This window comes from Parus major, chromosome 7, assembly GCF_001522545.3.
Source record: "Parus major isolate Abel chromosome 7, Parus_major1.1, whole genome shotgun sequence".
Classification (NCBI taxonomy): domain Eukaryota; kingdom Metazoa; phylum Chordata; class Aves; order Passeriformes; family Paridae; genus Parus; species Parus major.
Window position 1 is genome coordinate 9,125,457 of NC_031776.1, and position 22,040 is coordinate 9,147,496.

Here is a 22,040-nt window from a genome sequence, read left to right on the forward strand (position 1 = left end):
TTGCCATATTGGTATTTATATCTTAGGTGGGATTTCCTGCTGAGATGACCAAAGCTGTACTTTAATTGCCATTAGCTGGAGTAATTTATTCTAGTCAAATAATAATGTCACTGATGAAAGCTGCTGTTGCTGACATGCTGATTGTTTTCAGCACTGACACGTGCCAACACCAGCTTTAATGAAGTCATTTGGTTGTTTCTCAAGGAAATGTTGCTCAAAATGATATATCATTCCAAAGCTACCAAGCACCATGAACAAGAATCCTTTCTGCAAGAAAAATGTTCACCCTTGTAAAGAAGGCAGAAAAAGACCAAGACATTTCATTTCCAAATATTTACTTTGGCCAAATGGTTACACTCAAACAGCAACAGAAGACATCATAATCATCATTCAAATCTTTGCATCTATTAAATAATGTTGTGCTCAAGCACTAAATTCCCCATGGACATGAAAATAAAAAATACATAGCTGGGCATAAAATGGTGGATTTTCTCTCCACCATAAATGATATTCACCATCTTTTTAATAACAAGGGCTTTTGGGGGGGGGCGGGGAAAGAGAAATTATTATATTAAGCCATCTAGTTCAGTACAGGAATAGCTAACAAACAGGTAAAATTTCCTACGTAAGAATTTATTATAAGGAATTGAACAGTAAATCTGGAGGGCTTGAACTTGCAGGCATCCCAGTAATTTCAAGTTTTGCATTTGAGAAACAACACTGCCTTCATTATTTTCTACTTCAGTGATTCTGAGCAGGAAGAATTTTAGGTCAGCAGTGAGTCTGAGTTACTGCTGATAACTCAACAAATAAAATTCTGCCCTATACTTCATTCTAGGGAAAATAAAGGAGCACAGGGCAAGGAAATTACCTATCTTTTAAGACAGGTAGGAGACAAGAATCTGTTAGCCATTGAATTTGAATTTTGAAATTACTTTTGAAGACACAGTAATGGACTTTCCACATTGAGCTTGAGACACGCAAGACAGCATCAGAGACCTGGCCATTTTTGCCTCTGTTGGTCCGTGGCATGTGGACCTCATATTCAGATAAATTAACAGGTATATTTGGGAGATCTGGTATAAGAATTAACTAAATGGTGATAAGAAATTGCTTTAACTCTGCTAAATATGGCAGTGACTTAGAAGAGGAGGAATTTATTTTCCTGTGGTGATGAGAAGAAAAAATTTAACTATTTGTTGCTTTTGTCCCGTAAGTTCAGTACATTCCTATATGTGACTGGTTTTACAATATATTAAAAATAAACATCTATACTAAAACATTCCTGAATATAAATTATACTGCTGTAATTGTGCAGTCTCAGAACAACTGTAGTTGGAGTTAAAAGTCTCCTCTCACTGCTCAGTCCTCTAGTCTGAGAAAATAGTTTGTTGTTCTCTGGGGAATACTAATATATGTGAATTAACACATGCTCAAAAACATTATTTTAATCCATCCCTAGCCCAGGTGGCACCTGTCAGCTTTTCAATTGTCCACATCCCAGTGAAACCACAAGGATTTAGGCACACTCATCTCTGCATGTAATTCAGCATGGATGAGCATAAAAACTAGGGACCCAACCATGAAGAAATCAGGACTCACACTGTAGTAAATTGCCTTGTAAGTTTTATTGGCATTTATACTTCCATTTCTTTCTTTTACTGTCTCTCACCACATTTTTTTTTTCTTATATATAAAGTACAGAGATTTATCTTTTTTGACTGAGTTTACCTAAGTGCTGTTGTTTGACTGTACAGGACATAAACAAAACTGTAAGGAAAAGCCATTACTTTTCAAGTGCTTCTTCCTTTAAAAACATCCAAGGTGTTCAATATGTTAATTAAATTTTAATTAGCCATTTCCTTTGTGCTAAGAAAATGCCTATTTTATTGCTAGAACAAGCAACTTAGGACTGCATGGCATTATCTTTAGAAAGCAGGCTACTAGTTCTTCTTTACAGGAGAAAATTTCTGTGAAAGGCACTTTCACATTAGGAGAGGAAAGTTATGCTGAAGTGTTTAGAACTGCAGAATGTACCTCAAACTGGAACAGAGTAAATAAAGGCTTTGATGTTTTAGTGTGTGGTCCTGCTACTCGGTGTTCTGTGTTTCCAGACAAAACAAACACTGAAGAGGAGAATCTCTGCACTTTTAGTCAGGGTGAAATCCCAGCCCCATCAAATCAGCAGGTAGAACTGAGTTTTCTGCGGTCAGGATTACACCCAAGGCATTTGTCCAGCCTTTCTTCTTAACTCTTCATGTTTGCAGTTTTTTTAAATCAGACTCACAAGAGACCTCAACAGAAATCGAGTTTTGGCTGCCACAGTCAGAAAGTCTGAAATTGAACAGAGGTAATCTTCATCCCCTTCCCTAAGCCTATCATGTCCAGCCATTGAAGATGGTTAAAGAGATCTGTTCCTCAGTTTCTCCTGGACATGAATTAGAGTTCACACTTCACCTTTTAGAACACATTCCTCACCCAGCTTGGGTGTACATCAGTCCTTGTGTTAGTATTCACTCAGTGATGCTGAAGGTCTCTTCCAGCCTAGTGATTCTGTGTGATTCTGTGATCTGCCACAGGAATCATTCCCCTCCCTTCTGACCACATCACTTGACCTGCTGTGCTTCTTTCCACTACACCTGGAAAGAACATGGCTGTGCAGAGTTTTCCCAGACCTGTATGAAGTTAGCATGCTACAACCCTACCTGCATCTTGTCCCATTTTCTAGTCCTCTCCAGGCTTTTAGACACAATTTGCTTTAAAATCATGCTAAATTTACATTAAAACGCCTGCTTCTGGTGAAATCACTTTTAATTCAGACATGATAATGTTTGTTGCCATATTTGCAGTGAATAACAGGGTTTATAAACCCAGCTGAAGCTGAGGTAAAGCCTCCATTCAGCACAAAGGTTATTCCTACTTCACTTATGATCTCTGCCCATCTGCACAGCAGAAAGATGTCAGTTCCCTCAATTTTCTTCTAGGTGAAGCCACATTGCCAGTCATAGATTAAACATTTGAGGTGATTAACTGTATTTGATTTAAAATTAAGTGCTTTGAAAGGTTTACTTTTGAATTTCCATCCACCAAAAGCAGAAGATTGCATAATTCTGCATTTATAGTGTATAAGAAAAGAATTACTTCAACAGAAGCAAGGTTCCTGTCTCAATCCTTGCATCCTTATCACATTAAATAAAAATAAATTTGTGCTTTATGGTAGTATTGCAAGAAAACCAGATAGAAAACCAGACTCCACAGCTCTCTACCAGCTAAAATACAGTATGACAATGAGATTAATTTTACCAAAAAAAATATGTGAGATCATTTGATTATTGAAATAAGATGGTAGAAATTGTCAAAGTTGGGATAATTGAACATACTTTATTAGAATGTCTTAAAAGGACATGGCCAAGTGAAAAGGCACATTTTTAGTTTTGTAAAGTGAAATAATTCTGTGAACCACTGGAAAGAATTGATTTTTGAGTCTTTTGTTACAGAAGTGTAGTAAAAGCTAAAAGACTAAAGAGGCCTATTATTTCATCCAACACATAGCAATATTTTCACAAAAGCTTTGTTGAAGAAAATTTCAATCAGTTCATGGAATAGCATTTTCAATGTTTCTCATATCAAATATTTTGCAATCTGCTAAATTTTAGTGTAAGGAATTTTTCTTTTCCTAAGTCTATCTACCCTCTTTCATCCAACAATTTTGAATCTTTTCAAAATGAAATCCTGAGAATTTTGCTACTGACTTCAAAGTATCTGTGTTTTACCCTTTAAGTTTTGGCTACCTTTTAATTTTTTTTATTTATAGTTATTTATAGCTATTGTGTAACCCTATTAAAAAGCATTACAGAGCTTCCCAGGTTTGGGACTATTTATACAGACAAAGAACTACTTTGTCAATACCTTCTTCCCATTGCTGTCTGCAGGGCTATAAAGTCAAAATGTACATATTCATTCCCATTTTCAGCCCATTCTCCCCCTTGCTGACATATAAAAAGTCAATCTCTCTCTCTTACCAACATCAGGATTCATCTCTCCCCTGTGGCTATAAAACCCATGACATCTCTCAGACACACAGAACCATGCAGATGGTGCTTTGGTGCACACATGGACACATCTGCTGTAAATATGCCAGGAAATAGCAACTTTAAATGGTGTTTTGAGGTCCTTGTCTGAAAAGTTTGACTGAAGTACAAAGTGCCATTATTTTTCCATGAACACAATTCAAAGCAACAGTACAAGAGCAGGCACAACAAATTATCTAAAGAGAAGGCAGAGGAGGAACAGGAATTCTTCTTCCTAAAATACTGTTATGCTTTCTGGCTCACACTGAACACCTGACCAAATAATGTCAAATCTGTTCTCCATTCATCATCTGTTTGAGAAAGGAGTGAATGGCTGAAAAAATCCTAACCTGGTCTCTAAACCTCTGATCTATGGACAGAGGTAGAACATTTTTTTTCTGATTGTTTCCGATATCATCTGCATTTCCCGTATTTCTGGCACCAGTACTCACTTCTGGCTTCCATTCTATACATCACTGAAGAAGTATCTTTAAAAAAGGGAAGAAACAGCAGCAAGCTGGGAAAGCAGAAGCAATCAGTCAAATCTGTTTGGGGTCTCCTACAATGTAAAAACAATTATTGTTCAACTTACCACAGCCAAAACCTGATGCATGTTTATCTAGATTCTGCCTCTCTGATGCCTTGCTTGAGTGTTGTTTTAATGCATTTTCATGGCTGGCTGATCATTTTCATCATTTACTTCAAATGTGTGCTGATGTGTCATTAATTAATATTAATGACAAGTTGTCATATAAGTGCAAAGACTATGGGAGCCTATACATGCTTCATTAAGCTAATATAGCTTAAGAAATTAACTGGACTTCCAAACATGTTGGCTATTGACTCCAGTAAGAGTGAGTACTTAACACTCAACTAACTTAGTGTCAAGTATGCCTTAAAGACGGAGTAAAATGAATTTTGAAAAATCTTTCACATTCCTAATGAGAAATTTTAATGTATCTGTTAGCTCTGAATCTTTTGTAAGTGTTTAAAATTCTAGATATAGGAATACACATAGAGCTGTTCCTCCCAAGAATCTACCCTATATGTATTAAACTCAAAGGCTGCTATGTCTCTATTGCAGAAACACTGAGATTGCAGTCCCAAAATACATGCCTTTGGTATCTCCAATTTAATTGCAAGATGTTTTGGAGATATCTTTGAACAGGGTATAGAGCTCATGTTGGCCATTGTGTAAGATAGAAGTTGTCTGGTGCCATGAAGGCCTAGAATTAGCCTTGATTTCTGTTGCTAGAGTAAATAGTTAATTGTGAATAGAGACATATGGTTTGAATCTGCACATTTGAGTTTGTAAAGGAGAACAGCATGTAGTTAAAAAGTTAGATTTTATATGTGATTTCCTATGTAATTTTTTGCTTGTAAATTACATTTTGTCAGGGACCTCAGAATATGGAGGTGGCAATAGAGGATTCCATTCTGGAAGGGGCCCCCTAAAATATCAAGTCAGTCTCAGCTATTATATTTAACCATGATCATAAACCAATCAAGCTTAATACCTTAGGTTTATTACAAAGCTTTATTAGAAAGCTATACTCACATCTGATCCCTCTGAAGATTAGAATCATGCTTTTAATATATTTGTATTATTAATATATTCCTATTCATGGCCATTTGCTGCTGTACAGTCAGTCTTTGGCTAATGCACCAATTCCATTTCCCTGGTGTTTATCCACCGACATAGTTAGAAACAATTCTCCAGTCAGTTCTCACTTGACTGTGTTTTTAAAATGTGTGTATTTTAGTCCTCTTTATCCTGATCATAGGAAAGTGTGAACATTTAAAATAGATGGAAAATAGATGAAATAAAAGGAGAATTTCAGTGAGTTTGCTTTTTCTTTTAATTTAAACCACTCAGTTATTAGTTAATGCTAAACTTCCTGTTTGCTCAGACTAAATCAGCCCTTCTGAGCAAACTGTGTTTCCCGTTGTGCTGACCTTTTCAGATGAGAGGACTGACTGAACAACTGATAAAGCCACTTCATCGTCTTTAGGTGTGTAGGCAAAGCAAAATCAAAGCTATAGGAAGGACCTGATGATACTGATGGAGAAGTCACACTTCTGCCCAAACTGGGTATCCTATGTAGCTGTGAATTCTACTATTCAAACTAGAGTCTTGGATTAACATCACATAACTATAACTGTAGCATCACATAACACAATATATAACAACACTGGATTTTTCCTTCTACAGTGGACAACTAGCAGCACTAAAATTATAGCATGGTGGCACCTCGGAGGGAAGTAGCTGAACTAAAAGCTCCTGAAAACTGTGCTGCTAATGGCATCAGAAGAACCTAGGTCAAGTGATACTACGAAGGCATCATTTTTCCAGGAACTGACAAGGTTTTCTGGCTGGGTATATCAAACCATGTTCCACAATGGCAGATGGAAAGGAAATTACTCTTGCATAGGCTTGAGAAACTTTCTTTAGCCAGCTCTATCTCTTGCCAACGTTTGGCAAGTTCAGCTGGATGGCAGCTGCAGGCTGACTGCCCAGGTCCTGTTTAGCAAGGCAACAGAGGCCTTTTCTTGATTTAATCAGCACTCGAATGTCACTCGGCTGCAGAATGCAGAATATTCAGAAGAACTCAGTCCTGCTGTGTTAATCAGAGACTCTCGTTGTTGAATTAACATGCATTGTCTGAATAAGTACTTTCTCCCAGTGACTTTGACTTTTCCAGGATAAGCAGTTCAGTAAACTGTAACGGAAGTGCTGCAGATATCTGTAAGATAATATATGCAGGATGGTGTGATAATAGAGATGAAATAAACAGTCACTACAGTCGATCTCCCAGAAGGATGCAGCACCACAGACACCTTCAGCAGGAACATCAAAAGTCAGTCAACCAAGCTGAAAATTAACTACAAGCAAGTACAGACTTCAGTGTCGTGGAAAACACAGACAGCATGCTACAGAGTGATGCTTTAAAACACAGGATTAAAATGTCCTTGAAAGCTATGAATGGCTTTGGTTCTTTCCATAAATTGAGGCTAATAAAATGATGGCACCTAATACAAATATTTGGAATACAAGAATGCACTTTGTTTTCTGTTATTCTACACATTTCTAGGAGTAAAGATGCTTTGGGGGAAAGGAAGAGAAGGATTTTTCCACAAACATAATCAGGATTCTTCTGGCACATATTAACTCTCTTCACATTTTCTCAAGATGTGGTCAACAAAGAGGGCAGTAAATGGCATTTTAGTTTTGCTAACTTTGCCAGCTTCAACTTAGAGATTTTAGCTCTGATCTAATGACACTTAGGAAGATAAGAACTGACCTTTATGAGAGTTCTATCATTCCAGAGAATTGCTTGGTGCAAGAGGAACCTCATGGAGCTCAAATGGCCAGTGAACATGTGAAATACCAAGTTTTAAAGTGGAGTTTGCAGAGCTGTCATGCTGGTTTGACTTCAGCCATAACTCTAAATAACAGGAAAACAGAACTTGGCATGGAAGCTGCTTTTCTGACCTTTGGCAGATTACACCATTAAGGCACTTTCCCTTAACTTTGGCTCTCCCTCCTGGTCATTCTTCTAGTTTTTTTCTGTTCTCTCATTCTTCTATATGCTTTGTATATTTATTTATTTAACAATAATTATTTAAATTATTTAGCATTTTTAAAAACTTTAAGTAAGAGTTAATATCTTAGGTGCAGGGAAAAGATTCCAGCTCCAACATTAAGCTGAATTGGTTATCTTGTCATTTGATTCATGATATAGGAAGACTGTAAAACACTTGCACCAAAATCAGGGTTTATTTGGATTTTTGTCACTGATTATAGATGCAGATCAAGCAGGTAAAAGTTTTGTAAGAAATACAAAACACTGCAGATTATAAATATTAACAGCACCCAAACTATTTCCAAGCTTCTATTACATAAGTCAGAGGATATTGTTGATAGTTTATGTAATGAGACTAAATATATGATCTCTGTTTTGTGCCTTAAGCAATACAATACTTTTCATATTTATTTTGCAGTATTTTGGATGCCAATTCTTTTGTTCTTTTTTGTTGTTAGCATTGTTTTGGAGCAAAAATACACCTAAAAAGCAAAAGGAGTCTTGGTACCATGATTAAGATTCTGAGACATATCAGTGTGAACTTCTTGAAAAGGAGATTTAAGGTATGGGATCCCACAGAAGGTGCCAGCAATACTTTCCCCAAAAATCTATTGCACAAGGCATAATGTCTCATGTTACATTTATGTCTCAGGTTAAGCACAAATCTTGCTCCTTTCTTAGCCTGACTAATATGTTTTACTTTGTTGAGGCTCTGTGATACTCTGAATCTCTGAAAATTAATCCAAAATAGTGTTACCTTCTGCTTGTACTGGACAAGAAGACTTTGCCTGAGATTTGCAACTACACAAACAAAATTTGCAATGTGAAATATAAAAATATGTGAGAAGAATACAATATAAATTCACGAGGAGATAGGAAGTGAAAGGTTTTTGCTGCTGGTGACAAGAAAAGAAACAACATGTTGGACATGAATGTAAGCAAATGTTTTAAGGTAAGCACATGTTTCTAGGGAGAGCCTGGTGTTCCCATCAGGCTTTACAGATTGATTCATTTCAATCCAGTTGACACAACAGAGACTAAATCCCTCATACTTTGGCTTGAATTCACACATTTACCTCATATTTACTCATTTGAAAATGCTGATTCTAACACAAAGCCCTGGAATTGTACTTCTAAGAGATTCAAAGCAGACAAGAAAAAGAAAAAAAATCAGATTTTAGATATATTTTAATGTGTTCAGGATTTCCTTAAAGGATTATTGTCAGCTTTATTCCTCACTATGCCTGTTGGTTTGGCAACTATGAGCAAAGACATTGTGTAATCAATCCTGCTTTTTTTCCATTTGCACTTATTCATACTCTTATCAAATGGACTGGTTGCCTTTATAGCAAAATAAGACTATATAAAATAGTCTCTAATGTTTTACTTCAGAGACCTAATATGTAAATAGGGTGTGAAATTAAGCTTCTTTGATTATAAGAAATATAACAAGTCTTGGCTTTCTTGCATATCCTTAACTGAAATGAAGATGAGACAATCAAAGGAAGAAATTTCAGCTTTAGCAGGATATGTTGATGAGATCAGATTTTTTAGTGTTTTTGGACCACAACTATTTAGTATTTTATCAGCTGTGATGAACATCAGAATTAATGTCCTGTCATTCATGGTTATATCTGATTTTTTATTTCAAGTGATGTTGACTATTCACAGAAATGTAGAGCTTTAGCACACAGATCATCTCATTAACTTAAAGGTGGAAGTTCACTTGCTTAAGCTGTCACATACTGAGTCCTTGGGTGGAAAAAATAAGATAATATTTTACTTTAAGAAAGACCAGGAAAAAAAACACTTCTCAAAACCTCAAAATCAGGAAGTACAAAAGATTCTTAAAGTAATATTAAAATTATTTGTTATAGGAGCTTAAACCAAAATTTACTGATGCTATTCAGATATATTTAAATTTACTTCAGTGTGATATTGAATCAAGCCCATATTGCTGAGCTATGTAAAAAATTTCCTTACCTATTAACTGATTCATAACTTAATTGCAACTTTGTTAATTCCTTTGTTGTTAGATAGTTTTTCCTGAGTTATACCAGTAGATCAACATCCCATAGCATTACTGTTTTGTTCTGTGTGTTCTAGTTAGGTGTAAGTATATGAACAATAATCCATAGCTTAAAACCACAGACATTAAAAAGGTTATCATAACTTTTATGAGCAGTAGAATCCACAGATTGTGCTTTGCCTTCTCTTAAAGACAAACTGGGTTTAAGCTCTTCTGATGAAATTGTTTAGCACTCGAATCACCTTTTCTTACCATCCTTTGCTACAGTACCACCACTTGTGCAGCTGGTGCTATTGAATTTGAGTTATTCTTCAGTCATACTAGCAACTGGATGAATTAAATGAAATCAATATTCTTCTCCTTACAGATGAAATTAATTTAGTAATTCATAACAGTTGTAGACATTCTTTTCTTTGTCCAGTTCTATACTACAATCCATCAAAGTATTCTGCTTGGCATTTGAATTAATGTAACTTAATTTGGAAGCAACAACTCCTTCTGTTATAATGAAATCTTTCAGTCTTTGATTTCAAGTCTATTCCATAGTCTGAGCATTTTTATCCACTACCAGTGAACTTTGCTTTAGATATCAAAATAGAGCATAAAAACCATACATCCTAACAGTGTGCCACTTGTAGTTCTAATGTCTAAATGAGTTCTTTTGATTACTTTTTAAGAAATACTGTCTTTAGTTAATTAGAATTCAAGTTTATGCAAAATATTTTCATACTATTTTGTTTGTACTGAATGAAAACACAAGGGCTTTTTTCTGGCTGAAAAGATGCCAGCAGGAGCAAATTAATGAGCCCCAAAAAGAGAACATTTGTACAGCTGGAGTCTGAATGTTAGCAAGCTGCTTGTTTTTGATTGACACTGCAACAGTCATGGTGGTGGAAGGTGATCAATAATACTCCCTCTGTGACAATGTAAATAATATCATCCAAGAGTGATTGCCAAGCAAAAATATTCAGACTCAGCTCAATTTGAGTAAGCATCCAAGACCCCAGATCTTTCTTCTTTAATTTCATCAAAAAATAGGTTGATCAGTGCCTTGTTTTGAGCTTTCAGGATTGCTCTGGTATATGGTAGGCAGGAAGCACGATAATAAATAACAGTTTTTAGAATCAACAACTATTAAGCTTTTAAAATATAAACTTTGGAAAATGAGTTTTTCTCCCTCTGTTTACTTTGAGTTAGATCATTCTTCACATCAGTTTCAACCTGTTGTGTATTTAATACACAGAGCAGCCACTGTTGTTTTTCATGCTGATATATGCAGCAATGTACATAACCCAGATTATTCAAAAAATTTACAGGCTGTGTCTACATGATCTTAATTCAACTTCAACAGAGACAGACTTCCTTAGAAATAAGGAAAATAGAACCCATCTTAATACAGAGGGCAAAGGTTTGCCAAAACTGTGTTTTTTCTAACCCATGCAGGAGTACTCCTGGAGTGAGAGGCTTCAAAAAGCAAAGGAAAAAATATGAGCACATGTAAGGTAACTTGAAGATAAGATAGGCATACTTAGAAAGATGGATGCATCAAAAGGGCAGAAGATAAGTAAGATTATGAAGGTATGAAGGCTACAGATATAGACTATGTAAGCAATGTTTTTTTGTGTTTTTCCCAGGTAGTAGGAGTGCTTTGCCCACAGCTGAAGCAGTAAGATTCAATAGTTTGGAGCAGTAGAGGTTTTTTTCATTTTTATTGTGCTTTTGGAGTATTTAATGCCTCACTAGACCTAAAAAACCCTAGGGTCCCATGCTCATTTCAATTCAATTAAGATATACAGGCCGTGCAAAATATATATCGATAGGGAGCCACATTTTCAGAAATAACTGCTTATCTGTGCACTTTTTAGCTCATTATAACAGGCGCATGCAATCCAACTTTAAATAAAGGCTGTTGGTGGACTAAATTACAACACAGTATCAAGAGACTTCATGAACTAGATATATTCCATTTTATTAAGCTTTCATTATATATACTATGAGTCAGCAAAATATTCAGGCCCTGCTAACCAGAGTCCTGGTGCTTTAAATCTTGAAGGCAAATCTTTTTTGCCAAGAGCATCCTGTAAATGAACTGTAGGTTTAGGCCCATTCCCTGTTAAAAAAGACTTGACAGAGTGTCTGTCTCACTGACATTTTGAATCTCCTTGCAGAAAGCTGCCAAACGCCCAGGGAGACAGCAGCATCCTTGCTGCCATGCTGTAGGCATCGTCCTTCCGTGACAGTACCTTTGCATGCAAATACACCAGCTCCCTAAAGCTTTATTTTCAAGATGAAAAAGTGCTTTTTTAAAGTTCTGAAAGAGTGAGCAAGTTATTTCTCCTGTTAGATTACTAACTCAAGTTTGAGGTGAAAAAGGGGGGTTTGTCCCAAAGACCTTCCACAGTGAAGTAATGATGCTCTGCCTCTTTCCCTGCATATGGCCTCACTGTCTAAGGGACTGTCGCTCCACGTGCAGTGGCTGGTTTATGTTATAAACATGCTGGTGTAGCCAAAAAGTGAAAAAGTCCTCCAACTCTGTTTATACCTGTGGGAACTCAGTACTTTTTTAGATTTCTACTTCTGTCGAGATGCTTGAAATTAGCCCAGTTGGCGAGGTGCAGGGAGGCCTGTCAGGGAATGACAGCACATCTCCTCAGGCAAACACACATCAGTAGTGTCTGATGTGGGTTTTAGTCCTTTTCCCCACGGGATCTTCTCCAGCCATGAGCCGGCCAGTCATCAACGTTCCTAACAGCCCTCAGCACGCGAGGTCAGGGAGATCTGACACCCAAAATGGAGTAAACCCCCCCAGCCCCTCAGCCGGGTGGTCAGAGCGAGCAGGGTGGCATTTTGGGGGGCTGCATTAAACCCTCAGCAGGCAGGGGGTGGGTAAGCCTTGTCTGGGGTTTTTGGGGAGCCCCTGGAGCAGCAGGAGAGTGGGGCCTGCCCGGAGGAGCAGCCATGCGAGCCCCCTCACGTGAGGGGGAGGGCGTGAGGGGCCTGCAGGGAAAGGGGCGCAGAGGTTTAGGTGGGAAAAAAAGCCTTGATAAAAAGGGTGAAAAAGATGGTAGACTGAGGGGAAACAACATTTTCAGAGGGAGCTGCCAGGCTGGCTTGGGTCACTGTCCCAGCTGGTGGAAGCATCTACACCTCCAATGACAGGAGCCCAGCAGGAAAAAGGGAGAGCGCTGAAGGCACCGGCAGGGACCTGCTGCCACTGGTGAGTTCTCTGTTTTGTTGTTTTTTTCCCCCAGAATGCATAACATAGTAAACATGATAAAAATATAGCTCCAGAGGCTCTTCAGATATTTTCAAGACTCAGTTTACTTGTTGCAAATGCACCCAAAATGCTGCAGGTGAAATGCAATTTCTTTAGAGGAAAGAAAAAAAGGAGGGAATGATTCAAGGTTGGTGCAATCCCTACAATGCCTGAGCAAGGGACTATCTGATGCTGTTGCTTTTTTAAAGGTTTTTTTTGGAAACACAATGGCAGAGATGACAGTGGAGATCATACTTGGCTCCAATTCCTAAAATGGCTCTATTTTTGCTAATATTTCTGTTTCTACTTGTACGTGTTAATGTCCCAGTAATGAAGGATTCAAGATACCCCCATTATAAGTAATTATAGGATTTGGTTCACCTTTGAAGTCAATAGAAAAACTGCAGTCAATTCCTCACAGTACTTGATTGTATTGCAAAGCGTATGGAAAAAATTACTTTTAAAATGGCACTTGTCTGCAAGGTGTAATGAAAGGCGACCTGAAACCTTCATTCTCAAGATATAGTAATTTATTTAATTTAACTATAAGAGAAAATAATTAAGAAGCTTACCCTGTTTTTCTGGCTTGCTTTCTGGAATTTTCAGTATCTCTTTTATAACATGAGTTGGTACAAGCATTTAAATATTACAGTTAACTCTGGCATTAGAGTGATATGTGACAACATCAGAAAAATAACACTCAAGGTATCAACTGCTGTAATATGTAAAATATGTAAGCAAAGTATTGAACATACGTACATACAACACTAACAAATCAATATTAATTACCAGCAAAGTATTAAGATCTTTGCCACAAAAAATCTTTTGGTATACTGTGGTCAGTGATAAGGCATTGTAATCACTTTCTTCCTCACTAAGAGATTTGTATATTAATGAAATAGCAATTGCTTAAATAGAAGAAAAAATGCATGCAGAACAGGCACTTCTTGCTTCTAAATGCACTCACCTGGTGTTTCTTAGCTTTATTAAGAAGTTGGCTGTAGTCACAGTTCACATATTTCTCAAAGAAATAATCATATCATCTATTTTTTATATAATATATAAAAAACAATTGAATACATAAACTAGTAAAAATGTTCTGTGGGTTAATTGATTAATTGATTTATTATAATTCTGAATTGTTAAAATGAAATATAACTCCTGGAACAAAGGTTAAGTGTTATTTTTAACCACTCAATGTCATTCAGATGACTTTTGAAAAGGACATTGTTGCTGAAGAACGTACAATACCAGAAACCTGCAAATATGGATTGTAAGTAGACAGGCTAAAATTTATAACAATCACTGAGTTTTCTGATAACTGTGGTCAGATACAGATGTAGTAGGATGTGACATATGAATAAAGGGTGCCTTCTGTCCTGCTGGGGACTAGGAAGAGTTCCCTCTACTCCTAGTCTCTGCTTAGAGTACTGCAACCTTTGAGTTTGTCTATCAGAGCCAGGTTTGAAGTCTGTGATGCCAATGAGTGGTTGGCCCACAGATGTGCAAAATGCAATCCATTGTCTCCAGTAACCAGAGGTTTTGAGATGGTCTTTGTTCATTCTTACTTATTCCAGACAGAGCTGGAAGAAATCTCAGTCACTGCAGTTCAAAACCCTTGTTTCTCTGACACCTAATTGGTATCTCTCCACCTGAATACAGCAAGCCCTGAATTTCAGTACCTGAGAGCCTAAGGTGTATAATCCTGCTCTTGGACAGGATTGCTAAGAGCAATCACCTCGTTATGTCAGTGTGAGGTGTCCCTGGCCTCACCTAGAGATACCTACACTGAGGAAAATAGTGGGCAATTTTTCTCAGTGGTGGTTAGCTCTTGTTTTAGCCCTAAAATGCAAAGAGGGGGAGAGGATGAGGATCTGATTGGGTTTGTGTCTCCTGTTTGCATACATATCCTTAATTGTGCCTGGGAATCTGACTTATTTGCTGCAACTTTCTGCACCATTTTAATGCAATTGAATTTGGCATTGAAAGTTGGGAAAAAAACATATGGGAGTTATATGGGAAAATTAGGGAGGATAAAGTTAGTGGGTATTAAATTTAACAGGCAAAATAACCAAATGCTAAAAAAAATACCAAATATTAACCTGAATATCCAACTCAGAATCTCTGATTTTTGTCTTCGGCTTTTAATCAGTAACAGAAGGGAATAAGTCCATATGTTGTTTTTGCAGGCCACCTTTAAAGGTGATTTATAATTTATGATGCTACAGTAATTTCTTGAGAGATATGGAGCAAAGAGAGAGCCACTGAGCCTGTCAAGACAGTTGAAAGCTTGATGATGGTGGCATCAAATTAAAGACAAGCACCTTTTATCTCAGGCAGTCCTAGGGGAAAAGGAAAGGAATGTTTTTTTATCTAAAGCAGTAAAAAGTGTGGAAGTGGGTGTCATATAACTTTTTCATTATCCTGTCACACTTGGAAATTCTGTATTGCAGGACCTCAAAGTTAAAACAAATTTATTGCAGTGTATCAGTCCTTTAGAATATCTGAGGGTTTTTTTATTTTTTGCCAAGTTTCCTATCCAGATTTCAGATTTGGTATTAATCATTTCCCATCTCACTCTTGAGAAGAAATTTAATTTTGCAAGGGATTGCTAAGCTAAATTCAGATCAATGGAAAAGACAGCTTTCCTTCTTGGTTGCAAATCCAAAATGTCACTTTTCATGAGATTATATTCTCTATTCCCAAAACTAGTTTTTCGTGTGATAAATAGTTTCTGTGGCATTTTTATCATGACAAAAATACTTTTGTTAATTTTTGGTGCTCTACCAAAAGTGAAAAAGCAGTTTCTGCTTAGGCCTAGAAGACAATGTCTCTCTTACATGCATTCACACATTTGTGCATGTTTTTAAAATCAGAGCTGTAAGATCTTCCTACCTTCTTTACATAGCTAAATATTTGTAATTGCATGAAATTGGTTCACTAATGTATAAATCCATGCTCATTTAATGATTGCAATGTGTAAGTTACTGCATGCATGCAGAGAAAAATTTAAAAAAAACAAACAAAAACAAGCAAGCAAAAAAAAAATTAACAAAAAAAACATCCAAAAAAACCCCCACAACTCAGATAAAGAGACCCACTACACACACAACAAATGCCACAAAACCCAAGAAAAACAAACCACTTAAAAAGGCATCATGAAGGGCATTCAGACTCATGGTAATGATTTGTGACGGGCAGCTAAAAGTAATGCATATAGATGATTATTTCTGTAGGGTGTTTGGAATTTGAAGGATTTTCATTAAAACAAAAAAGATTTTATTTCTTTTCTACTTAGACATTCAGTATTCAAGCAACAAAAACAGATTCCTAATGCCCAAGGGGAACTAATACTTGTCCAAGAAGTAATTAGATTTCCGCTAAATTTATAGTTATATTAATTATTAAGTCACTTAAGTCATAAAGTTTTTGGGATCTGGACAGAACTGAAGTTTAACTTTGTTTACACATCAGAAGACAATGACCTTTTCCTATATGGGAAGAAGAGTTAGATTTGAACAGCCTTGGCTGTCAAAGACCAGAAATTCTATCTATTTGTCCTTGTTATTCTAAATCTGCTGTTGTAGTTCCACTTATGTGAATGGGAATGATTTATTGAATTACCCATTTGTGATCAAAAGCAAGAGTCTGTCATTCAGATGATCATAGCAGAAGAAATACAGGAGAGAATGGAATCTTTGAAGATAGAATCTGTTCCTAGCTGGTGGATAACTCTTTCAAACAGGGTCTCAGCAAACACAAAAGGTTTTGTGTAGCTGTGTTAAGGAATACACCATGTCTTTCACAACCTGCTCCCTTTTGCTGCCTTTATCTGTGATCAAAATGGAGACTCATTAGGGATTTGAAAGTGCATGACTAGAATAGAAGTAGGTTAGAAAATACAAAAATACTTCTGCACTTCAGAAGCATGCAATGCTGCAGAAGGAAAACAGAGTGCCCCAGCTGTAACTATTAATGCTGACACAAACACTTTCTTCCCTTCCCACTTCTGCTGTGTACACGTGCATAGCAATTACTCTGGCTCTAGGAACCCATTTTGCAAGGATCTCTTGTCACAGCAGGTGCCATCCTAATGCCAAAGCAGAAACTCTGAACTCTATTCCAAACCACTAATTTCTTCTATGGACTTATTGTTTGGTTTTACGTTACCTTAAGAGCTTTTGTGTACATCAGAGGCTGGTACCTCACAGGCAGTTCAACAACCTCAGCTTGTTATGTTGAGAACTGGATAAGGGTTTATGAACCTGACGTGTAAATGGCAACAAGTTGGGTTTGTGGTTTCACTTCTTTTTTTCCTGCGAGATTCCAGTGTCATGGACAAGTGCAGCTGTGAGCCTTGAAACCTAGTTTATGTTCCCACCAAAAAAAAAGTGAGTACCTTGTTTCTCACTTCACTAATTTCTCAGCCACGCATAGCACTGTATACATCAGTCTCTTTCTAGTGTCTGCTTGCTTATTACTGGTGGTGTTCACTGTTTCTCTGCTGGGTTTCTCCTTCTTGAACCATTTGATCAGTCACGTCACTGTTCCTGTGACAGTCTGGTCTAGTCTGTATGTGTATGCAACCGTGATTGAACAGAAGTGAATAGCTTTGGTATTTTTTCTCTTTTTTCTCCTGCTCCAGGTAAGAGAACATATAAAGGCTACCTTCCATTCTTTTGTCTGCAATGTAACATACAATATGAAATATAGAGCAGGTAATCTACATGGTTTAGTTTACCCCTTCTTCAACAGCAGTAGTGTCTCCTTACTTCAGGAAAAAGAGAATGACAAAAGGCCTGTGATAATAGGCAAGATAGGTGGAGAAGAAAATAAAAAGTCAATCATATACCAATGATGGTGAGCCAAGGCAGAACAGCAACGCATTCCAACAGATGCAAAGAATTTAAGATGGCAAATCGTCAAGCCCTGGGGTTTGGGTGTACAGACCAATATTTCTTGTAAGACTATTATACTTTCTAGTATGAGTACCCTGTCTGTTTAAGGTTTTCCTGCCTGTAAAATATCTGTTTCCTTAAAAAACAGCAGGTATAACATTCCCACAAAGTAGCAGTAGAAAGGGTCGTTCCTGAGTTATTTGGGAAGGAGCAAGAGAACCACAATTACTTAGGAAAAATACTTGCTGAGACCTTACAAGCCATACTTCAATCCACAGTGGACTTGAAAGGGTACTGCAGAATAAACATCCAGGAATGGATTTATAATGGAAGCTTTGACAGGCTTAAAAGCAAAGCAGTACACAGGTGCCATATAATTAAGACTGGTGACCTTTCAAAGAAAAGGTTTGCCAACATGTAAATAAACTGCCATTGTGCAGCTCACCTCATTAAACAGGAAAGTTTGGAAAGTGACTGGAAAACTGGCATCAATCGATGCCACCTTAGACATCAGTTAGAAGAGACAGCTGCCTGCTGAGGATGAACAGAGTATATGCACTATTAAAAACAGGGGCTTTGTTCTCAGATTCATGCCAGAGGTAATTGAACCCTTCAATTTATAGCCTGTTCACAGTTGTCAGGTTCTTTAATATATTTCTTAGTCATATCCCACCTGCCCCAGCTTGGGTGTGCGTAATGCAGTAGGTCATGTGGATAGAAATATTCCAGTGAGTGAGTTGAGCTTCAGACAGTCTGGCTTCATGTGCCAGCATGAATCTGTACACATGCTCCCTCTCCTTTTTTTTTTTTTCTTCTAACTTTACATTTCAATTTGTCAGTGTAGTTGTGCCCTCTTTTGACTCATTCATGGTCTACTGCAGCCAGTTAAAGCTGGGGGATTTTGGTGTGTTTTCTGGTGGTTGGTTTGTTGGGGTTTTTTTGTTTGGTTTTGGGTTTTTTTATTACAGCATGAATGTTATTTCAGGCACTTTCACAGAAGCTGGGTAAAATTGCTAAATGGCCTCAGCTGCTTGGACCGTCAGGGACATTGTCACAGCTGAATCCTTGCATCATCACAGGCTGAAACAGCAATGCTGTTTTCAGAGTGGTGAAAAAAACAGCATGGAGTTCGGAGTATCTCGTTCTAGAGGTTTATTTTGCATGTTTTCCTTGCATGCAAGCTCTTCTGTGGGCCAGTATGACTCTGGGCTTTCTGCAGGGAAGGTGGCCAGGTTGTCTCAGGATTCACCTCATTTTACTGGGGGTTTGGGAATTTTTTTTTTTATGAGGTGGATTTTTTTTCCAAACAATCTATGATGTGTCTGTCTTGAGAGGGAATATTTTTCTTTTTTAATCAGGGATAATGATTTGGACTTGCCAGACTCTGGTTTTAAGGCAGATTTAAAATTTAAATAAGCTTAAAAAGCAACTGAGTTAAAGTGGTAAAAAATCTTATATAATTGCTCTCAATTTTTTAACTTATCTTGTTCTGCCTTAACTTCAGATTCTAAACCTTAACTGTTTCTATGCTGGAAAATAGAGAAGTAAAATTTTGTCACTTAAACAGTGGCATCTAGAAAAAAATAGATTTTTTCCCCACTAATCTGATATTATTATCTCTTAATCTTGAACTATTTCCAGAAAAACATGATGCAAATCAGTTGGAACTGCAAACTAAGGACTGCAGGTTTTGAAGCAGCAGGATTTTTTGGTATTTTTTTCCCTCTGGCAGTATGTATTTCTCAGTGTGGCACAACTTGCTAGTGTTTGCAGACTGGTGCTGGGTTTCTTTAGCAAAACTGAACATGCAGGTGCAGTCCTAATGAAAATGAATCTATAAATCGAGCTGTATTTTTTGAAATGACTGTTTAATACCTGGTGGGTGGGTATGTGTATTCATAGTGATTTGAGAGAAGCTTGAAGCTGTAAAGCTTATGGCAGTTGTAATTTTGATGACTAAAGAAGCAAAGCATGGGTTCTGAAATTTTCACCTGCTTAATCCCTTTTTTAACACCTCACAGATTGCTTGTTGATCAAACTGGCTGCTTTGATAAACCCTCTTAGATCAAGAGCACAGTATCTATCAACTTCAATTTATTAAATTCTAAGAATAAGAGTCTATCAGTTTCATTCTCCGGATCCTCACAATACTTTAATTTTGGAATAATGGGCCACATTTAGTAGCTACTTTCTTCTTAAACATGATATCCTGGAGCTGTGGGTTGACAGCTGGCTGACTATGAGCCAGTAGTGTGCTCAGGTAGCCAAGAAAGCCAACAGCATCCTGGCTTGTACCACAGAGAGCGTGGCCAGCAGTACTAGAGCAGTAATCATGAGGCCACACTTGGAAATTACTGCGTATTTTTGGGCTCCTCACTAAAAGAAAGATATTGAGATACTGGAGTGTGTCCAAAGGAGGGGAATTAAGCTGGTGAAAACGTTGGAGCACTTCTCCTCTTAGAAGAAGTGGCTGAGGGAGTTTATCCTGGAAAAAAAATGAGACTGAGGGAAGACCTTATTACTCTCTGCAAAACAGGAGGCTGTAGGAAGACAGGTGTGGGTCTCTTCTCCAGAGCAACAAGAGACAGGATGGTAAGAAATGGTCTCAGGCTGTCCCAGGGGAGAACACGCTGCCCAGGAAAGTGGTGGAGTCACCACCCCTGGAGGTCTGTTGAAGGCATGTTGATGTGACCCTAAGGGCTTTTGATCTCAGCTTTGTTTCTCAGCTTTTGATGGGTGGTTGAGGCTTTGGGGGGTTTTGGTCTGTTGCAGATGCCTAATATGTCTTTTCTACACAATCCCAGGAAAATGCTGTCACTCAAATTAAAGGAGGAGAAAGGTCCTACCAGCCCAGATTCAGACTTAACATTGCAAGAACTCATTTAATGCAGAAAATGGATTGTCTTCCAGCTGTAAAACAAAACTACAGGTATGTGTAGGTGTTGAAGAGAAGATAAAATCAAGGTGAGGCTTAATTTCTGGTTAGAAACTTTGGAGTTAGCTGGAATAATGACAACTTTATTAACGCATACTGGTAATTTGTTGTGATGGCACTGTAGAAGAAACTTGCACTTACCTTGTTTTCCTGTCTTGAAAGTTCTGTGAGCCTCTACTGCTTCAGCTGAAATATTAAGCTTCTGGAGCTCTCTGGTTTAACTAGTTCTAACGCTTTCAAATAAGCTTGTGGGGAGGCTACTGAAATAAATGTAGTTGCTTCTCTTTCTCATAAGCTTTTTCCTTTGGTAATTTTGTTTGCCTCTTTCACATGAAATCTGAATATCTTAGAGACTATTCATTAATCCATATTTTGGAATATATAGTGACCTTGTACATATAGGTGTGGGTAGGTAAGGGATGAGTGTAATCATCCATCATCATACCTAATACTGGACAAAGTAGAAAGAGCTAAATACAGAATTGGCAAAGAGGTTAAGCAGTGATCATGATGTCATTACCTCCCAGAGCTGCTTTTCAAGCAGCAGGATGGTATGGAATATGCTATTTCAAGCAACATATTCTCTATGAAAAGAATTAAAGGTATAAACTTTAACCTCTTCCTGACACTGAGGGGCCCATTCATCAATCATCCATGAAGATCTGACAGTTTTTTATTCAACCTTTGGGGTCCACTGTTTCTGCCTGGAGCCTGGATGAAGATGTGCTCTTCTTCCAAGACCTTCTCACGAGCAGTGGAATCCACAGGTGTTCTCTCTTGCCTGCTGCTTCTCCTCTGGGAGTATTGCTCCAGTATTGCTTCCATTGAAATCTGAGGACCTTTGAGTTCATTTTTAATGTTTGAAATTGAGCATTACTTACCCTTCTAGTTCTTACTGCAAACAACACCAGGTATGTCCTACTAGATTATAACAATGATCCTCTGATCTCCAGTGCTGGCAGTACATCTTTAATTAGGGAAAGCACAGAAATATCAGTTGTCTATTCTACTGCCTATTCTACCTGTCCAGCATCCTGAATGGCTGTATTCAGGATTACCCTCTTTTCTGTTTCTGGGCATGTGTAACAAATTTAGAAAAAAAACAGTTTTAATATGAGTGGTGGGAACAAACCTTTTGTCTGTTCAGGCTTCAATATGCAATTTCTGAGGTGCTCCTAATGCCACAGTGGTGTCTCTCTCTGAACCAAGTTACTAAGATGGCACTCTTCTGACTACACTATTCTTTAGAATTTTTTTTCTCTTTACAA